Genomic DNA, 19,615 nt, shown 5'->3' on the forward strand with positions numbered 1-19,615 from the left:
AATAAATGCAAGTTAAGTTAATCAGTGGGAAATGCACTATTGCACTTTATGAAACCTCTATTAGGTGTGTGGAGGTCTGGGTCTGTAATCAGACAGCCGGATTGAATCCTGGTTGCAGCAGTGTAGAATAGTTATGGGTATAACACAAGTTCCTGCAGCACACCAAGGGAAGGGCGCGAGGGCTGTTCTATGCCCCTTTAAAAAGCACGCACTTCACAGCTCAGCTGGTAACTCATTACCAATGCCACTTAAAAAGAATAAATCTGTGTCAACAGCAAGTGTCACGTTATTCCATTAATTAAAGGCAATGCTCCTGGATTCCTTTTATATTTGCTGATTGACCAATTTTGCACATTTACATTTCGTTCAGGTAAGCAAGACACATGGCAAGAAGGCCTGTTTAGCTGCCTGCTTGCCTTCGGTTTCACCACAGGAGACTATCCCTGCTTTACACTGAAATTGAAATTCTTTATTGTATAGTTAATTAAAACCAACACAATATTCCAGTACATAAGATATTTTGTAGCAACGTGATATGCTTGTAAATATCTCAGTTTCAGAAATAAAAGTTAGTTTAAACATCTAAAACACCACTTTGTTGTTCAATAAATTCAAATCTAATTTATTTTTGCTATTTACAATGTTTTGACTGTTAAAAGTCAGGGAGAGACGACTAAACAACGTTATGACCGGTATCACCTGCCCTACACTGCTGAAGCACTTCAGCTCTCGGAATTTTAACCGTCCCAGAACGTTTATCTTTTCACTTAAAGTAGGGGAACTATTTTCCTTACATTAAAAAAAGTATGGGCCCGCCCACTTCGACTACTGTTAATATATGGGTCTGGAAAGATATTTACATTCTCTACAGAAAGCACCGCTGAGCCTCCTAAAGCCCATTGCGAAGTTCTCCTCACCTAACATGTCCGCCGCACTCAAGTTTACGGTCTAGTGTTTCTGTCTGAGTCCTTGCTGCTTAGGGGATGCCCGCCCTCGCTAGTAGTCAGGCCTTTTGCAATGGGCGGGGGCAGCAGCGGCTGGGATGCAGAGCCTGTGCTGCTGCTGCGGCGGTGAGGGCGGTCGCAGTCTGCAGTTGTATCGCGCTGGTGGTTATTGTGCTGCTGGAGCGGGCTGGCGGATTCTGCGAGCGGGGCATGGCCGCCCATGTAATCCGGATTGTGCCATGACGGGGCCCTTGTTATTCAAGACCTTGCTAAGGAGAGCGGCTGTAGGAGCACGGGACACTGAATCCTTCACTGGCAGCCATCAGGCTCTAACAGCGAGCGCAAGAATCACAGGTACTTCCATCCGTCACCAGTCGGATTAGGGGGTGCGGGGTTACCGCTTGCCACCCTCCTCTTTGTGACTTGCTTCTTGAGCGCATTCCTCCTCCTGGTCACCTTCCTATGTAGCGGGTGTAGCCCAGATCCCTCCCCGAGTGTGCTCGTTCATCTCTGGCTTGCTGGGTTGGGGGCAGACATGATTGCTTCTCGTGTGTCCACATGCCCAGCAATGCCTCCTGCCTCCTGCCTCCTCCATAATGGAAATGTTTCCAGGGATCCTTTACAGAGGTTGAACACTTGTGCAGGCCGGCCAGGGTGCTTGCCCTGAATCTTTCAATTCCCTCTGGTGTCTATGAACTATGAGTCGGGCAGCCCAGTACAGCGTGCGTTAGTTGCCCTTAACAGGTCCTTCCACTTTATTACATTTTACAGTCTGGTGCCTGTATTCCTCATTTCTTGCCATCACACTGGACCTGGTAGACTGTGTTTTGTAATCATGACCTCTACCCATGACTGGCCATTCGCACCGGGCTTGTCTGTTGCACGAACAGTCCGTTTGATTGCTTTTTGCTCGTCACAGTGTATCACCAGCTTGAAAGTGTCATCTTCCAATGACTGCGCCCCCAGACGGGATCTGTCAGCCTGGCGTATTAAGCCGTGACCCCCTCACGTTTTCAGCCCATTCACACTATATGTGAGCGGCCAGTAGTATATGCCTGATTTCTCCAGTGTATGTTTCTTTGCACTATACCGGTCAAGCATTTACATACCAGCATGACCACTCCCAGTGGCCGTGCTTCGGAGTGAATCTGACAGTATGGTGCTACTAAGCGCCGCCACTCAGAGCAATTGTGCCTTTGTACAGGATACAGAGGTCAGTGCTTCTAAAGCATAGCACCTCATACACACACACACATAATGACTGTTCCAACTCGCTTGGTTAGTCGTGCATGCCCGCATGATCTCTTCCAATGAATTTGGCTTTGCCCCAGATCTGGCAGCCTAAGTATGACCCCCGCCCCTCCATGCGTAAGATGCAAACACGACCCGATTGGCTGGTGCTGGAAAGCATGGATCCCCATACATGTCCTTTCATCTTCCCAGTGAGTCTATACTCTGTTCAACACGTTGCCTGTAAACTATAGCAGCCCTATAGGTCTGGACCTGACACCATGGGTTTCTATCTCGTGCCTTTTTGTCTTGCTTTCTCCTTCACCTTGCCTGACTCCGTGGTGCCTTAAAATGAACCTTCGCACACCTGTCCCGTCATCTTGCACCTGCTAGCCTGTACACATCAATCAGTTTCTGCTTTCCTCATCTCCTTGCATTTACAGCCAATGGCCTATAGACGTGAATCCTCTCTCATTTTGACCACTTACCCTTTCTTCTGCGATCATGATGTATATTCATCCAGTGGCCCTGACTGCTTGACCCTCCCAAAGACGACGTCCCCTCCTCTGTGAATGCAGAAAGCACGCAAGCCATGTTTTGCTTCATACATCCATTAAACCGGGTTCATTTCACCTCAGACCTTGACAGGTAGTAGTAATGTCTATCATCTGTAGACAGAATTATGCACCCATATTTTAATGAAACGGGCACTTACACCGCCCTTCACGATTCATGTTTTCTGCGTTCATTGTATGGACCTTTGTTTCCAGTCCGAGGTAGTAAGGTGTGCTCTTTATTAATATCTGTGCCGCTTGTACGTCCTATTATTTTTAACATTTTTGGGTTTCTCTTAAAAAAAAAAGACATCGAACTCCCGATCCCTTCGCCTCGTCCCGTGCTGTGTGCTGCTGTTCACCTCTGCATTTGGTTTAACACCCTACCCCCCCCCCCCCCCGATCCTCCCCGTGGCCAGTGATCAGACCATCACTGCTGCATGATTCTTCTTCAGGGTGCCTCTCGGCCACCACCTTCCTGCCTATGGTACCGTTAACAGTCCGCACCCACTGCGCCTCGGTGCAGACATGAAGGAGCGGAGGACCCCATCATCACCAGCTCCCACCTCATTTCTTGAGCCGGCCCCGCCCCCTCCACATGAAGCCATTCATCACGTGCGCCCATATTGCTCTGTGTCGAAATCTTTGGTGCTGCAGAGCTTTGAGCTAGCTCTGAAAAGTGCTGCTTTTTTCTGCAACCTGTTCGCATTGCGCGTCTCCGATTTTGGTGGCAAACACGCGCTTCACCTCTCCTGCAGACCGGCCTTGAGTTTGCGTTTTTAATGATTGCTTTTGATCATGGAGGTAACCACTACGACCAGAATGCTAATAGAAACATTTGGTCGAGTTTCTCAGGGAGTGCGCCCTCAAAACCGTATTTCTGTTTTCTGATGATGTTTATAGACTGAGTGGCGCCTTTTTACTGGTTGTTTCATCCGTATTCCTGATAAAACAGAGCACCCTTTGTACGATTTCGCTTTTGTTCAATAGGCTGTCTGAAAACATGTACCATATGAATTCATTGTTTTTTTCGAAAACATGGCCTTGTGCAGTGAAGTAACTGCACTGTCATTATGCAGACATTACTGACTTTTTATGACTTTTCTCTTTGAGGAAGTTTATTAGTTGATACAGAAACATCAACCCACGTGAAAATACTGTCTGTACATAGAGCTTTTGTGAATAGTAGGGGATATCTTTTTTTAATACTTGGATGTGTGTTGTGTACCTGAATGGGTGTAGTCTAGTCCTACAAACTGTACCTTGGCCATGATCCTAAGCTAACTGCTTTCTGGTTTAATTGGATTCTAATAACGTACAGCCCGCTTAATGTTTTTCTCATGCTAGAAAGCATGTGATCTTAACCAGAGCTGGTGATGCTGTTTGAACTAATTCATTGTTGTTGGTGATATTTCGCCACGTACTGCAGCCTGGGTTTTATGTAGTCCTGTTGAAAGAGAAAGCAGAAAGATTTGAGTGAAATCTCTCATTTGTTTGTGCATTATGAGTATATACGTCCACTATTTTTATATTCAGACGTAAATCACTGCAGTGCAGCGTCTTGGCTTTTGAGGATGGGGATTGTAGTAGGTGGTTGGGCCCCGTGCAATAGAATATCTTCAATCTTTTAGAAAGCTCAGTACTTGTTAAAGTCCAGTCAACTTGCTGCTGACACTTGCTTTTCACATATCTTGGAGTTGCCACATGGTTCCAGTTTGCAGGACAGCTCTTGTCCATCCCCAGGCTTTCCTTCAAGAAATTATCACATGGGTTATTTCAGTTGGCTTTAGTACTGCTTTATAGGCCCTGCTATAAAACCTGCTGATGCCGAGGCTCAGAAGGAGTGAGGCATCTGCCTAGCTCAACAGTGGGTGCGATTTGAAAGCGTTCCACCAAGTCACAAGGTCCTACACCCAGATGTCACCTGGTTGGTGCCCGTTGTATCAATGGTGTGAATATGTGGTGTCAGACACGCATTTCACTGGCATTCAGAGCCCTAAATAACGGATAAAGTAAGTTAGAATAATGGTTTCACTTGCTGACAGTATCGGCTGAGTATCCCATGAAGTATTTGAATCTGAAACAAATGCATGGGACCGTTGCCATTTCTGACCCAAAGTCAGTGGTGTAAGAAAACTTGAGGAGGTTCCCCTTGTAGGGTACGTGGAGGCACCCCTCTGAACAGGATCAGGAGCTCTCAGGCCAGGGTACTGTGCTGAGGGGGGGGGCTGAAGCTTGGGCCCCCCCCCCCCCCGGTGCTGCGGGGGCCTGTGATACGCCACTGCCCAAAGTTAAGCGCATTGGTTGATGCTGTGACAACATGCACTGCGGCCGCCTTGCATGTGTGTATGCACTATATCTATAGCATGACCTACCTAAAAGGCAGTTTAGCACTGTACAGGATCAAAAAAGCGCCTAAAGTCTCTGAGTGGTAAGAGCTGTAGCTGGTTTGTGGACGGTTAATGCTTCTGGTGTGTATATTTTTCTTTTTAAAAAAGTGTGCCTTAAACTATTTTCTGAACTGAAGCAGCGTTGGGGTGGTCCTGATGAATACAGTAAGGTGTTCAGGGTGCTGGGTGCATAGGTGCATATTGCTCCGGGCATAGATGTCCATGTTTTGATTTGATGATGGCGTAGCCCCAATTTTCTTGCGTTGCTGTTAGTGATATAGAACAAAACAAACCCACCCCCGAAAAACGGGCATGCACGGCGAGGAGTAGTTGAAGCGTGCTGTGCCTGTCACCACTGACCACTCTACCTTAGTGTGCATTTAATCTCCTAATCCTTTGACAGTCTACGTCACTGTGGTTACTGTAGATATTATTGGATAGGTGTCACTGAGGTCACGTGACCCCATTCCACTGAGTTCACCCCAACAAGCCCCAATGAAGCACATTCATACATAGTTCAACACCAAATAAAATTTCAGGAGTGCTCACAAACTCTGTCACGTTGGAGAAAGAATTTAAGGGCTCGTGCTGCCCATAGCGTCACATAACTCTGACCTCTTTGTCACTCCACGTTTAGCCTCTGACCCAGAGTATTACTGCCCCCATGACAATCTTAAAGAAAGCCTTCGTGAGCTTTTCATTCTGCACGCTGAAAAGGTTAATCCGAGGTCAGCGTTGGTCTTCAATTTGTTAACTATAGTGCACTTGCTTCTAGCACGAACTGCAGCCATGTCTTTGGAACGGTGTAATCAGTAGCAGGAGTCAGGACTACAATAAAACGTTTCCTGTTCGTGGGAAATCCACAGATTGATGCTAATCGTCACGTAAGGCAACAGCCTACAAATAAGTAACTGGTAATGTGTGTTTATTGGCCCAGAAAGAGTTCTAGTGACGTGTATAACCTGCTTGACCATTTCCTGAGTATGTCGCTGCACCATATCGTGTATAGTGCACACATGTTTAGATTATGCATTCACACACTCACGAGTTAAGGTTGGGCATATGATTTAGCAAAATGTCACAATTTTACCCCCATCTGCAAATCTTTGTACTTTACTCGTTTTTACCTGCCACTTGTTGTGGGTGTATATGATACTGTTAAACTGGCAGATGTGGGTACTTCCTTCAGGTATGTATATATTTCATAGGTCACAAGTACACATGTTAGAAAGTCGACTCAGCCTTTGCTGCTTCAGTGGTGAATAAAAGTTTTGGTCCTTGAGTTGGGGAGTGCCGTTTTTTTTTAATCTGTGGTACGACTAGAAAAAAAACATTCTTATGTAAAAATAATCTGATTCGAGATGCTTTGGAATGTGGTAGAAGCTGAAAAGATAGTCGTTTTTGTGTGTATAAACGGAGAAAGTGTTTGATAAATTTGTAGAACTACTCGTTCTACACATTCACTAACAGGGAAAGCTGCCGCGTTGTAACAATATTTTATGTCTGTTTGAAGTTCAATGATACTTTCTTGTATTTTGGAAAAGTTTGTCCGAACTTTGGGGAGACGTTCTGATTCATTCCCGCATAGCACCTAGGAGACAGTTTTGTTGCCATTGTTTGTTCTTCCCCCACGAATTGAATAACATGCAAGACGGCTGCCAAGAAAATCTCCTATGAAGTTTTACTTAGGGAACTGGCTGAAAACATTTCCCACACTGCTAAGAATACCCATTGTCCCTACTTTTGTTTCGGGGAAGCAGCAGTACAATAGGCTGAATGTTAGAAGTAGAAAATTACTTTTTTTGTAATGTGTTTGTTTGCATGTCTGTTCAATCAGTCGGTAGAATTGAAACAAGTGCTCCGAATCTTTTTTTCTCGATCACTTCCTAATTGCTATAGAACAGTTTTGCTGTGGGCTAAAAGTGCTCATGTAAGGCTCGTTGGCTGTGCTTTGTTTTAGATCAAACTTTATCATGAAATACATTTGGTTTGTTCAGAAACTGTGCAAGGATTTGTTTGCACCATTAGCAAAAGAAATGATGCATGGGTCATCATTGTAGTTCCCAGCTGCAGTCTGGCACCTGGCGGGATTGTAAGACCTTACTTTGCCTTATGGTAGTTCCGCCGCTGGGTCTGTTGCAGAATTGACATCTTTTCCCGTCATCGGTCGCTTTCTGACAAACCTGCTTTTCTAGTCACATTTATCCAGGCTTTTAAGGCTGCTTGGTGGTTTATTTTGTTTGTTTGCTGATATTATGTAGTCTGTAAACGAATATATACATTGCTTAACTTATTTTAAAAAGTGTGTATGTTGGTACACTGCACTTACCTCTCCTCATAAATGACCTTGGCTCAAAATTACCACACTGCAGGATTCTTTTTTTCTTTTATTATGTTTGTGTATTTTCAAATGCTTCTGGTTCTCTTCCCCAGTCATTTGTTCTGGTCTCATTGAAACATTCTTGTTCGACTACTTGCTATTGAAGCTCATTACCTTTTCGCTGTCAAAGTTCACTGTAAACCCATAGTGCTTTTGCCCCCTTTCTGAAACCTTTTTTTCTTCTTTTCAGTACTTTACTCTTCTCTGATACATATCTCTGTTCATGGTTTTTGCACTATGCATATTAAAATATAAACAAAACAATGGAGAGGTCTCTTTTTTTGAGAAATGCAATAAAATGCAGTGGAAAACATGTATAGAAATAAAATTCGGTTGACAATTAACCAGAACCGTTCACTTCCCCCAAAGAACAGTTAAGTAAAGTGTGCATTTTTGTGCTAAAAAATAAATGTTTTAAAAAGAAAAAGTAATGAGCCCCATATATTGAGTGATCATAGTTTTGCTACAGAAGTGAAAAAAGGCTTAAGAAGACAAACCTACTATTGGTGATGGTATTTTCACCTTGAGAAAACATAAGCATGCAAAGGTGAATTGCCTCCTCGTCCATCTTCCTCTCACAGCCCTCATGTCGGAGTTTACTCCATTCTTGCCGAACCTAACCACCAAACTTGACTTATTTTCCCATTCCAAGAAGCCCCCTCCTACCTCTCCCTTCCTGGGAAGGACTTTCTGTTTTCTTTATTTTGCAGCCGGTTGTCTTGGCTTCAGGTGTGTTTTATTTTTATTTTATTTTTGGTTTTTTAGGCCTGCTATAGTGGTTCCTGTTGTTTTGGTGGTTGCGCTCATATGCTGGACGTAGGACATCACAAGGAGTCTGTGGTATGCTAGGCTCTGGGGAAATAGATGAGCGCTCTTTTTTAATGTTTCATATCACAATGTTATCCTTCTTTTGCTTTTGGTCCGATGTTCTGGGTGCGTGGCACCCATGCGACATCTCTGTGGGGGTTTTGGAATTTTTTCCTTGGAATCGTAGAGCACCCGGTTCCTGCCAGATTCCAAAATGGCGCCTCTAATCTGTTGAACCGTTCCAGTGCTTCCACCTGACATTCATTAGGACTGGAGGCGGCGTGTCCTGGGTTCCCAGTCTGTTTTATTTCAGCTTCCAGTGTTGGTTTTCCTTATGGCGGTTGGCTTGTTAGTCTGTCTCCACGTGGGCTCAGTCTGTTGGTGAGGGCTGTGCCGGCTTCATTTCCATGTGTCTCCTGCCTGTGACCAGTTGATGGCCCGGTCATGAGTGATTTAGAAGAAACCCTGGTGGTGGCTGGGCCATCTTCAGGGATTCTGATGTCCCCCCCGACCTCCTTGCCATTATTGCGGCTGCTGTGGATCCTGCTTTTTTGGGCTTGTGAGGGGGTGCCTCCTGCCAAGGTGTCTAGGATTGCCCCTCACATCAAAGGGGATGGGGCTGATGTGATGGGCCATTTTGTGTAGAGCACAAACCTGGCTGAAGTTCTGAAGAATGTGTGGGAGAATTTGGGCTACTCCAATTACGCCATTCAGTCCCTCCTAAAGAACTTAAATTGTTTTGCTGAAAAGGTGCAGGAGAGTACGAATTTTTCAGCATTGTTGGCTTTGATGGAGCAGCAGGTGCGCTTCCTTCCCGATGTCACACTGGATAATCTCTACGCTTCTGCAGCTGTTTATAGTGCAGCAATTTGGATGCAGTCATGGAAGGCCAATGCTGCTCAGAAAGCGGACCTTCCGCAACTGCCTTTTACAGGTTCTAAGATGTTTGGCAGTGACTTGGAGGACATGATAAAAAAAAAAAAAAATCTTCGGAAAATCGAACGCTGTTTACTCATGTTCATCTGACTTCCAGACACAGAGGTTTTTGGTTCCAGAGGACTTTTCCCACTGGAGGCAAGACCTGCAACACCAGCCCTTAAGAGGTAGGGGTCGTGGCCAGGACGCACCTCATGCCGTCAAGCCCCAGTACTCCTCCCGCTGCTGCCTCCTCTCCTGTCACTCCCAACGCATGACAGTTCCAGGTTCCAACCGGTGGGGCGGTGTCTTCAGTTCTTTCAGGACGTTTGGACTAGTTCCTTTCTGATGTCTGGGCCGTCCAACTGGTCTCTGATAGTTACAGGATAATTCAGCGAGGCTCCACCTTATCATTTTTTCGAGACCTATGGTCCTCATACCCCAGCGAGATTATCTGCTCTTCTCTAGGGAGTTCAGTTACTGCTTCAGAAGGCAACCATTGTTCCCGTTTCATGAGGGAAGAGGCTCCAGGGGTATTTATCCCTGCTTTTCCTTGTACAGAAGGCTTTTGGGAACTTCCGCGCTGTGCTGGATCATAAGGGAGTGAATCACTACATTCCCCATTTTTCCTTCAAAATCGTGTCCCTACAGCATATTATGCCTTTCTTGAGGAGGGGCGAGTTCCTGGCTTCAATTGATCTCCTGAATGTGTGCCTACATGTCTCGGTGCATCCGTCCCAGCAGTGGTATCTTCGATTTGCGGTGCAGGGTAGCCACTTCAGTTCTGGGTCCTGCCGTTTGAACTGGCTGCTACTCCGAGGGTGTTCACCAAGCTCCTACCTCCTGTGGTGGGTATTTTACATTCTTAAGGTATCCAGCTGTTTCTCTATTTGGACAATTGGATGATTGCCTCTTGTTTTTTTTACAAGGCCCAGTTGGAGGTTCGCAGGGTGACCACACTCTTGAAAGACTTTGGTTCTTGATCAACTGGAAGTAGTCCCAGGTCGAGCCATCTCAGGATCTCCTTTTCATCGGAGTATGCTTCCGGATGGACTTGGGTAGGTCGTGGTATCCGAGGAACGTTGTGTTCATCTACACTCACATCCCATCTGTTCTCTCTCCTTCTTTGCCCCTTGGCCTCGTCCTGGACATGGCTTCACAGTCAGGTGGAAATGTCCTCTACTTTAACTCTGGTTCCTTAGGGGAGGTTGCACCTACATCCCCTTGCTCAACATCTCCTGGTGCATTGGGATCTGCTGTCCCAGTTGTAAGAGGCATCGATTCCTATGACTCCTCCAATCCTTCACTTTCTCCAGTGATGGCTGGACCTTGCTCATCTAGGCAGGGCTTTCTCTTTTATTCCTCTGCCTGTCCTGGTACTCCCAACAGAAACTTGTGGGAAGGGTTGGGATATCACTCTGGGGATGACTCTGCTCTGGGGCAATGGGATCTGCTGGAGGACAGTCAGTCTTCCAGTTGATAGGAGTTGATGGCTGTCTTGAAAGCCCCGGTTTTTTTCATCCCCTACTGGTGGGTACCTCGGTTTAGATGTGCAGGTCGTCCGCTCTTAACTGAACTGCCAAGGGGGCATGTGTCCTTCTTTCTTTCTCCTTGCTCAGAAGATTTGCCTTTGTCCCAAGTCCCATCTCCTGGTTCTGTCCTCCGTGTATCTTCTGGGAAGGGAGAATGGACCTGCTGATGCTCTGAGTTGGATGTTTTCCTCCTCCGTGATAGTGCCTGGATCCGGGGGTCTTTCGCTCCATCCAGTGCCAGTTCAGTTGCCCTTGGCTGGCTCTGTTCGCCATCAAGGAGAATGCGCTTCCTCCCCTCTTTTGTTGTCTGGTTCTATTCTCGAGGGCATCGGCCGTAGATCCCCTGGCGGTTCACTTTCCGCTGTCTCCTTTATTGTTTTTCTCCCATTTGACTTTTCCCTCGGGTGATCCGGAAGGTAGTCCAGGACTGGGAGGAAGTTTATCTGGTTGCCCCGCTTGGTCACAGCCCCCTTGCTTTCCTTGTTTTTTCCGTCCGTGTGTCTGTCACGCCCCATTGGGTGTTATCACTCTTTACTTCTTTCCTGCATATGCCTCTTCTTCCTCTGGACTCTACTCGCATATTGAAGCTGAATGTTTGGCACTTGAACTGCAGTACCTCTTAGAGCAGGGTTGCACTATGGATGTGGCGGAGCTCATCCAGCAGTCTTGGCGGCTGTCTCCCCTTAAGGCTTATGACCGCCACTGGTGGCATTTTTTTGTCTGGCGTCAGGATCAAGGGCTGTCTTCTCCCTGTGAGCCTCATGCGGTTTTGGAGTCCCTTCGGGACGGTTTTCAGCATGATTTGGCTGTTTTTACCCTCCTTGGTCAGTGGTTCATTTGTTTTGGGGGAAGTGAGTGCTGTTAGTTGCTCCACTGGCAGCTCATTTGCTGTGCAGTTGTTCTCTTCGACGGTCGGTGGTGCATTCCCCGGTGCAGCTGTGGGACTTGAATTTGGTTTTGTAGGGTGCTCCCTTTAAGCCGTTGGAATCCGTGGACTTCTGGCTTCTCTCTGCCAAAGTAGTATTTATGGTAGCCAAATGTTTGGGGAAATCGGGGATTTGGTTTCCTCCCCTCCCCTTCTTAGTTTTTTCCGGACAAGGTTTTGCTTCGGCCTAGTCCAGCATTTCCTGCCAAGGCGGTGCCGTCTTTTCATTTGGATTCAGATATTGTTTTGCCCATCTTTTGTCCATCTCCTGTGTCTACTGAGGAGGTGCGTTTGCATTCACTGGACATCTATTGGGCTCTTTCTGTTTATTTGCGATGCACTGAGGAGTTCTGCAAGTTATATGCCTTTTTTGTCACCCATAGTTTGGCCCAGCAGGGTTGTAAGCTGTCCCTTTCTATCTTGTCCAATTGGATTAAGTTGGCCATTTCACATTCCTATTCCTTTGGCGGTCAGCCTGTCCCTCAGTCTTTTCGGGTAGGTCTACTAGGGGTATTTCGTCCTCCTGGGCGTCTTTTATTGGGGCTTCCATTCGGGACATTAGTTTTGCTTGGGCCCAGCCCCACATGTTCATGTCCCACTACAATTTGCACGTGAGTGGGGATGTCTCTTCTGATTTTGGTACCGCTGTTTTGAGTTCTGTCGTTTCTCCTGCGGTATGATTTCTGTATGCCTTGTGTCATGATACTTCCTCTGTTTTGCATTTTTTTGTTGTGTGGTTTGAGAGGAAATCAGTGGGGGGCTTGGGTATGTACTCTGACGTGAGGACTGTGAGAGGAAGACGGACGAGAATGTAATGCCCGGTTACCTACCAGTAATATTTAATACTCAGAGTCCGTGTCTTCCTCCTCACAGTCTTGAAATTCCCGCCCGCCTATCCTTGTCCACTGATTTCGATCTTGCTTGGCTATTTCAGGAAGTCCTTTCCAGGAAGTGAGGTACTTTTACTCAGAGGGTACAGGGTCATCTTGGAATGGGTAGGGAAGTTAAGTTTGGTGGTTAGGTTCTGCATGAGGACTACTTTCAGGGAAATGGTTTTATTGGATTTGTATTCTATGAATCTGTTTTTCTCTGAAATCACACATTGACCTGGTTTTATAGAGCTTTGTTTCTCTTAGCTCTCATTTATTGGCACCTGGTCTACTGTCTTAGTCTTAATACTGCTGTGTAAAACATGCACTATGAACATTTGTAACAGGTAAAAGCCTCCCTTTTAAATATTAGTAAGGCAACCACTTGTAAGTCTTGTAGCCCGCAAGGTAGGGTGCATCATATTTAAAAGTAGGACATGTAGAAAATGAATGTTGCCATGCCCTTACAGTGACAAGAGGTAAAAAGCTAATTTCACTGTGGCCAGCGTAGCTGTGTTATATTGAAAACTAGTGCAGATTAAAATACTGTTAACTCTGGAGTGGGACCAGCTAAAAAAATAATTTAAACCACTGTTTCTAATAATTATTCAAAATCCAATTCAGTAGTGAAGTGGGCTTTTTAATAGAAATTAAGGAAAATAAACTTTTTGAAAGTCACCAATTACCTGCCTGACATTTCAGAAGGCTAATTTGCATTAGCTCTCCAGCTACTCCTGTAGGGTGGTCAGCCTTGATTGAGGTATGAAATTCCTCAGAGGTCCACACCGTAGGCTGGCATGACTGGGCAGAGATGACTCCTCTGAGCTCAATAAAATAATCAAGGTGGTGGGCTGTGCCCCTCCTGTTGACACCCCAGTGACAAATCCAGCACGAGAGGTCTGTTTAAAGCACATATTAAAGTTTTGCACAATTGGATGCCAGACAGTTCTTATTTATTCTCTGTCTCGTTGCTGAAGGAACCTGCTTTTGTCCTACCTAACTTCTGTCTCTCCGTTTATGTGGGTACAGTGCATGCTTTAAACTGGATTTTAGTGCTAGATCTGTGAGGATACTATGATTACCATAGTGCATTTCTCCACCCCTAGCCCCAGAGCCCCTATTTAGTGCTTCTGAAAACCATACCATCCTGGATTTGCTTTGGCACATTGCATGTTTGGCCTGTTTGAAGTATAGGAAGCAGAATCTACTGGAAAAGTAGGCAGGTAAGTGCCTGGGAGCCTTTACTCCATTGGTCAGAGGGAAACTCGGAGTGTCAATCGGTGTACCCCATCCACAGGCTGATGGACCCTTCAAAGCTGGACCCTCACCCAGCCTGCCTCAGACAACTGCTGGACTTGGGAAAGGATACCAAGCATACTGAACTTGCTGAGTTTGGCATCTGTGACCTGTGAGAAAGACCTGGGGGGGGGTTGGACTCGCTTTCACTCATGATCCTTGGCGATCGTTCTGTGCTTGAAGTTTAAGTGGGAGTCCCTGGGTGGCTCCAAAACCATTTTAAAAAGCAGAGAAAGACATTACTGTGAAGAATCCCAGCTAACCTGCGGCAACTGGTCCTTGGCTGAACTTTGTCATCCTCTGCCTGACACCAGGAGAGCCTCTAAGTGCTCCTTGTGAGGGCCTGTGTATCTTGTACGTGTACTCCTGTGGATGTTGGAGCACCAAAAAATGTTTAGGAACTTCTTCAAACCTTTTGCTCCTGAACTTCAATAAGACTGACAGCGAAAAGTATTCAAACAGCAGTTCCATGGCATCTGATTGATTTGAATTTCAGGTTTGTTTTGCGTGGAGAGGAGTTCCTCCTCAGAACAAGCATTGGCATAGCCAATAGTTCTCGCTTTTAGGACCTTATAAGTATTTAGTTATGCAGCAGAATATCCTTGGTGCAACAACACCAACAGTTGCATGGCTAAACACTTATATGGTCCCAAATGCGAGACCTATTGGCTATGCCAATGCTTGTTGAAGTGAGAGGTCCTATGCAGGCAGCTACTATTATGGAATGACTGCTGCTGATTTTGAAACATTCCCGATGAGTACCAGAGATGCAAGTGTTTTTAAAGAGTGGTAAAGAAAAGAAGCACTCTGGATGAGTTGGCTAAGAGCTTGATGTTTGGGTTGATTTGGGTACCTCATAGTGGCTACCTGTCTTAAGAATAGGGATCGAACAGGCGGATGTGGACGTAATGGGGATGTGAACAAGTGTGGGAGCTGGACAGTGTAAAATCGAGTTGATTTTGGAGACTACTAACAGCTAAAACACTAATGAAGATGCTCGAATGGGTTACAGTGGTGTGGGCTAGAGGAGTAAAATTCTGTGCAGGTGAAACTGGGGTGGGGTAGGAGTTTAAGGGAGGTGATGAGGGTTTAACAGTAAACTTTGCAATCTTGACAGCTGGCACAAGGCTATGTTTATGGCCTGTTCCTGCTTGTAGTCCTTATGACACCCAGAGTCAGATTTTTCCCCCCTTGGAGAAATGAGTGCAGTTGTGTCTTTGATGATTAAGAGTGGATAGCAGCTGGAGGAAGGCTGCAGATGAGGGGAGCAGGGGTCCTGGTATGTGTTGTATTAGTTGGAGTCAATGAATGGAGCCAAGTCACAATGGATTTGCTGCATGGATTCTTTCTGGTGACTTTGTTTGGCCACAGGTCACGGTCTGTGTTGCCGAGCCTTCTTGTTAAATATAAAATTAGGAATTATATTTTTTCGCGTTGAAAATCCATAATACACTGTAAAATTTTGACTTCATTTTACTCATGCGCATGAGGCCATGCGCATGAGGCCAGGCTTCGAGGAGGTAGGCGGTGAGAAGAAAAGCCAGCTAGCAGGGCAAGCGGTGAGGAAGGCTGTGACGAAGGCAGCCTTTGAAGGGGCAGCATGAGGGGCGCCAGGTTATGACCGAGAAGGGGGGTGGGGGTTGCTGTGAGGAATGGGCAGTTACGAGGGCTGAGGCCGGGGTGCCGGCTGTGAGGTGTAAGTCCTATGCTGTAAAGAGTACAGCTGTCAGAGGTACGTCTGCTGTGGGCACGGCAGGTTCCGTGGGTGGCAGGCCGATCTGGTTATGTGGGGGGCTGCGAGGGTGGCGGGCCGTGAACGGTGCACTGTGTTTGAGGAGGTAAGACTGTAAAAAGAGGCCAGTCAACACACCGGGGCAGTGAGGAGGAAAAGCGGCGAGGGTTCTGGCTGAGAGGAGGCTGATAGGCAGTGAGTGGCCGGGAGCAGGGCAGGTTGTATGTGTGCTGGAGGGGGGCCGGGTTGTGTGTTGGGGGGTGTTGGTCGTGAGGAAAGGCTAAGCAGGGAAGGGGGTTGCTACAGAGGAAGAGGGCTGCGTGTCCGAGATTTCCGCGATGTGTGTAGTGTGGGAGTCTGTTCTCGGCTAACACTGAAATGAAGAGAGAGAGAGCAAGGGGGTGGAGGAGCATGATTCATGCGCTGCCATCAAGCTGACGAGGAGGAAGGGGGAGAAGGGAGTGGGTAGTGAGAGCAGAGAGCAAGGGGGTGGAGGAGCATGATTCACACGCTGTAATGCTTAATGAGCCATGAAAGAAAGACAGATTGCGGCTGCGTGCGTGCACAAGCGCGTAACCGCAAGCTTGAGGCCAGCAAAAGCGTTTGGTAGCACTTTGAAAACCCACTTACTCAACGTCTTGCAGAGCAGCGCATGCGCTACCTCAGGCGAGACCTAAAAACGACAAAGTCCCTTTTCAGATTTAGATGTAGAAATGTTTTCAAACTTCACTGAATCCATGCCCCAGCAGAGCCAATCTATTTGGTGTATCCAATTCATGCTACATCATGGTCTGCCTAAAATCACACCCAAGTCCTGGTCTACTGCAGTCCTTTGTCGACCATTGGCACTTTGTGCTTATATCTTTAAAACTAATAACTTTGCTTTCCCTATTGGAATTTTCTTATTTTGGTGTTGTTTTGCTTCTTTTTCTCTAAATGGGCCTTTTGTCGCCTAATGGCCGATTGTCGATCATTGGCACTTTGTGCTCAAATCTTTGGAAATGAATATCTGGGGCTACGTGCACACGATCAGCTTGCATGCTGACGATGTCTTGATATCGTTGTCTCAACCTGCGGTCGCGCTGCCTACCTGTATCGCAGACTTAGACTCGTTTGGCCGGATCTTCTGGTTTAGGGTCAACATGAGCAAATCAGTGGCCCTGGATCTGTCTCTAGAGAAACACACTCGGGATCTGCTGCTTAAGGCTTTTCCCATTCAGTGGGCGACAGAGGCGGTTCCATATCTGGGAATTAGGTTGGCCCCATCTTTGAGAGACACGGTGGACATCAATTATGCTCAGTTACGGTCAAAGATTCAAAAGGAATTGGGGCGGTGGAAGCACTACCCTCTGTTTTGGCTAGGCAGGGTTACAGCAATAAAGATGACTGTCCTTCCACAGGTCTTATATTTATTTCGCACCATTCCCCTACAACCCCCTAAGGGTTGGATAAAACAGACTCAATCAGAACGGGCCCAATTTATATGGAATGGGAGGAAGCCGCGCCTCAAACGCCGAATAGCGATGCTTCCGCCAGAGCAAGGAGGGATTGGTCTCCCGGACTTGGCATTATATTTTCAGGCGGCTCAGCTACGCCTCCTGGTGGAGTGGAGCAGATGGGAGTCTGAAAAGCACTGGCTATTTCAGGACCAGGCTGTGGCAGGAAGACCTTTACAAGAAATCCCTTTTGTCATCAGTGATGTCATTTACTTGCACTGTTTTATTCAGCCCCCAGTGGGCAGTACGTAGCAATAACGAACTGTCACTTTGCGATCAGCGCAGCTAATGTGGACTAATTCAACCAGCCAAGCATCGTGGGGACCACTGTGGGCTTTTTTTGACTACAAAGACAATGCTGCATGAAATATTAATGTGAAAACGGAACCCACTGAGGGCGATTAATGTATTCCTGGACCACAAGTCCCTGCATGCACCACAAATTCACCGTAATGGGGGTGGCCCACTGGGGGCAGAATAAAACAGTGCAAGCAATGAGGAAGCCCATTTTACGTTTTTTGCAGGTGCCTGAGAAAAAGAGGCTGTTGCCTTGAAACACGTCGGCATGAGTAATAAAGGATTTCCTGGTATGCAGAGGCTGGTTTCCCTATGTTAATGCCAGAAGGTAACTTTGGCTGGGAGTGCGAGCTCGAATGCTTTCGGGCCTTTGTTGGAACAATTAAATTGCACGGCGCCCTGCCGTGGAGGTCGCACCATCTCGCTAAGGAGAGAGGCTGAGCAATAACGAACTGTGTCGCTTTGCGATCAGCGCAGCTAATGTGGACTAATTCAACCAGCCAAGCATCGTGGGGTCCACTGTGGGCTTTTTTTGACTACAAAGACAATGCTGCATGAAATATTAATGTGAAAAACGGAACCCACTGAGGGTAATTAATGTATTCCTGCACCACAAGTCCCTGCATGCACCACGAATTTACCGTAATGAGTGTGGCCCACTGGGGGCAGAATAAAACGGTGCAAGCAATGAGGAAGCCCGTTTCACGTTTTTTTTGCAGTTGCCTGAGAAAAAGAGGCTGTTGCCTTGAAACGCGGCAGTGGTGCACAAATGTGCATCGTTTTGTACATGGGAAGTATTATGAATTTCTATTGGCTTTGACATGCCACCATGTCATCCTGAATTCTGACTCTGCCTTGTTTGAGGTTTTCTGCGCGCACAGACAGGCTTGCAAGTTGTTTGGGTTAATCACTTTCAAGGTTTGTTTTGTGAGGGATTATTTAATGTACCCTGGAAGGCTTTCGTAAGCTTTGTCAAGATAAAGGCTGGAACATGTGAGAATGTAGAGGGAAAGTGGGAACTCATTCTTCCCATGGAATGCTGGCTCAGAAGCGGGCCAGATCCAGTAGGTTCCCTTGGAGCAGAGAGGAAGACTCTGAACCTTCCAGTGCGTTTTGAGAATATAAAGCTGGGGGTTGTTGACATCCAGCTGGGAGTTCACTTGTGGAATAGACATATTGCCATTGGAGTCCTGATCGCAAGACCATTGCCTGGCTGTCGCATGCTCCTCCAGCTTTAGTTGGCAAGGATGTTGAGTGAACAATCAGGTGAGGTGATTTGTTTAGGACTAGTGCCATTGTGATCCGTGGTTCCAGTGGCTGTGGTCCTTTGAGATGTTCACTTTGTGATGTGTGAGTGACTCATAGTGCACATCCAAAGTAATCACAATGTTGTTTTGGTGTGTATATATCTTTCTGATCTCTTGCAGGAAGTCACATATTATTTGCTTGCGTTTTATCTCATATTTGCGGAGATATATATATATATATATATATATATATATATATATATATATATATATATATATATATATATATATATATTTTCTTTCTTTCTCTCTTTCTTTCTTTCTCTCTTTCTCTCTTTCTCTCTTTCTTTCTCTCTTTCTCTCTTTCTCTCTTTCTCTCTTTCTCTCTCTCTTTCTCTCTTTCTCTCTTTCTTTCTTTTTCTCCCCGTCGTACATTCAGGCTAGGATAAAATAACAAACCAAAGTCAATTAAAATGATGGTAGTCAAAGGTCATCGTGTGGTGTCACTCCACAAGAGTGTCTCTAGCACTACACTCAAAGACTTTTGATTTCCATTGTTTATTTAACAATACTTCAATTGAGCTTCTCATGAAGCAAATCGTTGCAATAGATGTGCACAACAGAAGCTTGCTGAACTTGTAAGGTATGTTGCACCACCCCGATTTCCGTGATGACTGGTTTTCCTTCTAATGAAAACTTTAGAATCTAGAGGAACGTTACTGTACAAAAGCCAAAATTCCTGGATTATGGCAGTTGTAACTCAATCTATCCCAAAGGCAGATATTCAAATTGAAACCCGTGGGGGCCCTTAATCTTAAATCTCTAAAAGGACTTGGTTTATGAATGAACCAAACTGTATTTATAAAACCAACCTAAAAAGAGTGCCTGGATCTATCAAACTGTAAGCTACAGATTAATTTAGAACTTTATTGACTTGTTAGATATATCAACGGTCACAATACTTTGGTTTTGTGGGTGCATGAAGATTCTGAGGGCCTCCT

At 46.1% G+C, this 19,615-nt stretch overlaps 1 protein-coding gene across 2 annotated transcripts in view; it reads left to right on the forward strand.

Moving 5' to 3' along the window:
* Positions 1 to 863: 863 nt before the first annotated feature.
* MGAT5 (alpha-1,6-mannosylglycoprotein 6-beta-N-acetylglucosaminyltransferase) overlaps positions 864 to 19,615 on the forward strand; it is an 863,195-nt gene continuing 844,443 nt past the window's right edge. The window contains exon 1 of one of the 2 annotated variants that reach the window (XM_078682019.1): positions 864 to 1,298. The gene's annotated coding sequence lies outside the window, so the exon portion shown is untranslated. The remainder of the gene's footprint in view (positions 1,299 to 19,615) is intronic. The other variant, XM_078682020.1, reaches the window with a different exon arrangement.

This window comes from Lissotriton helveticus, chromosome 3_1 (genome assembly GCF_964261635.1).
Source record: "Lissotriton helveticus chromosome 3_1, aLisHel1.1, whole genome shotgun sequence".
NCBI lineage: Eukaryota > Metazoa > Chordata > Amphibia > Caudata > Salamandridae > Lissotriton > Lissotriton helveticus.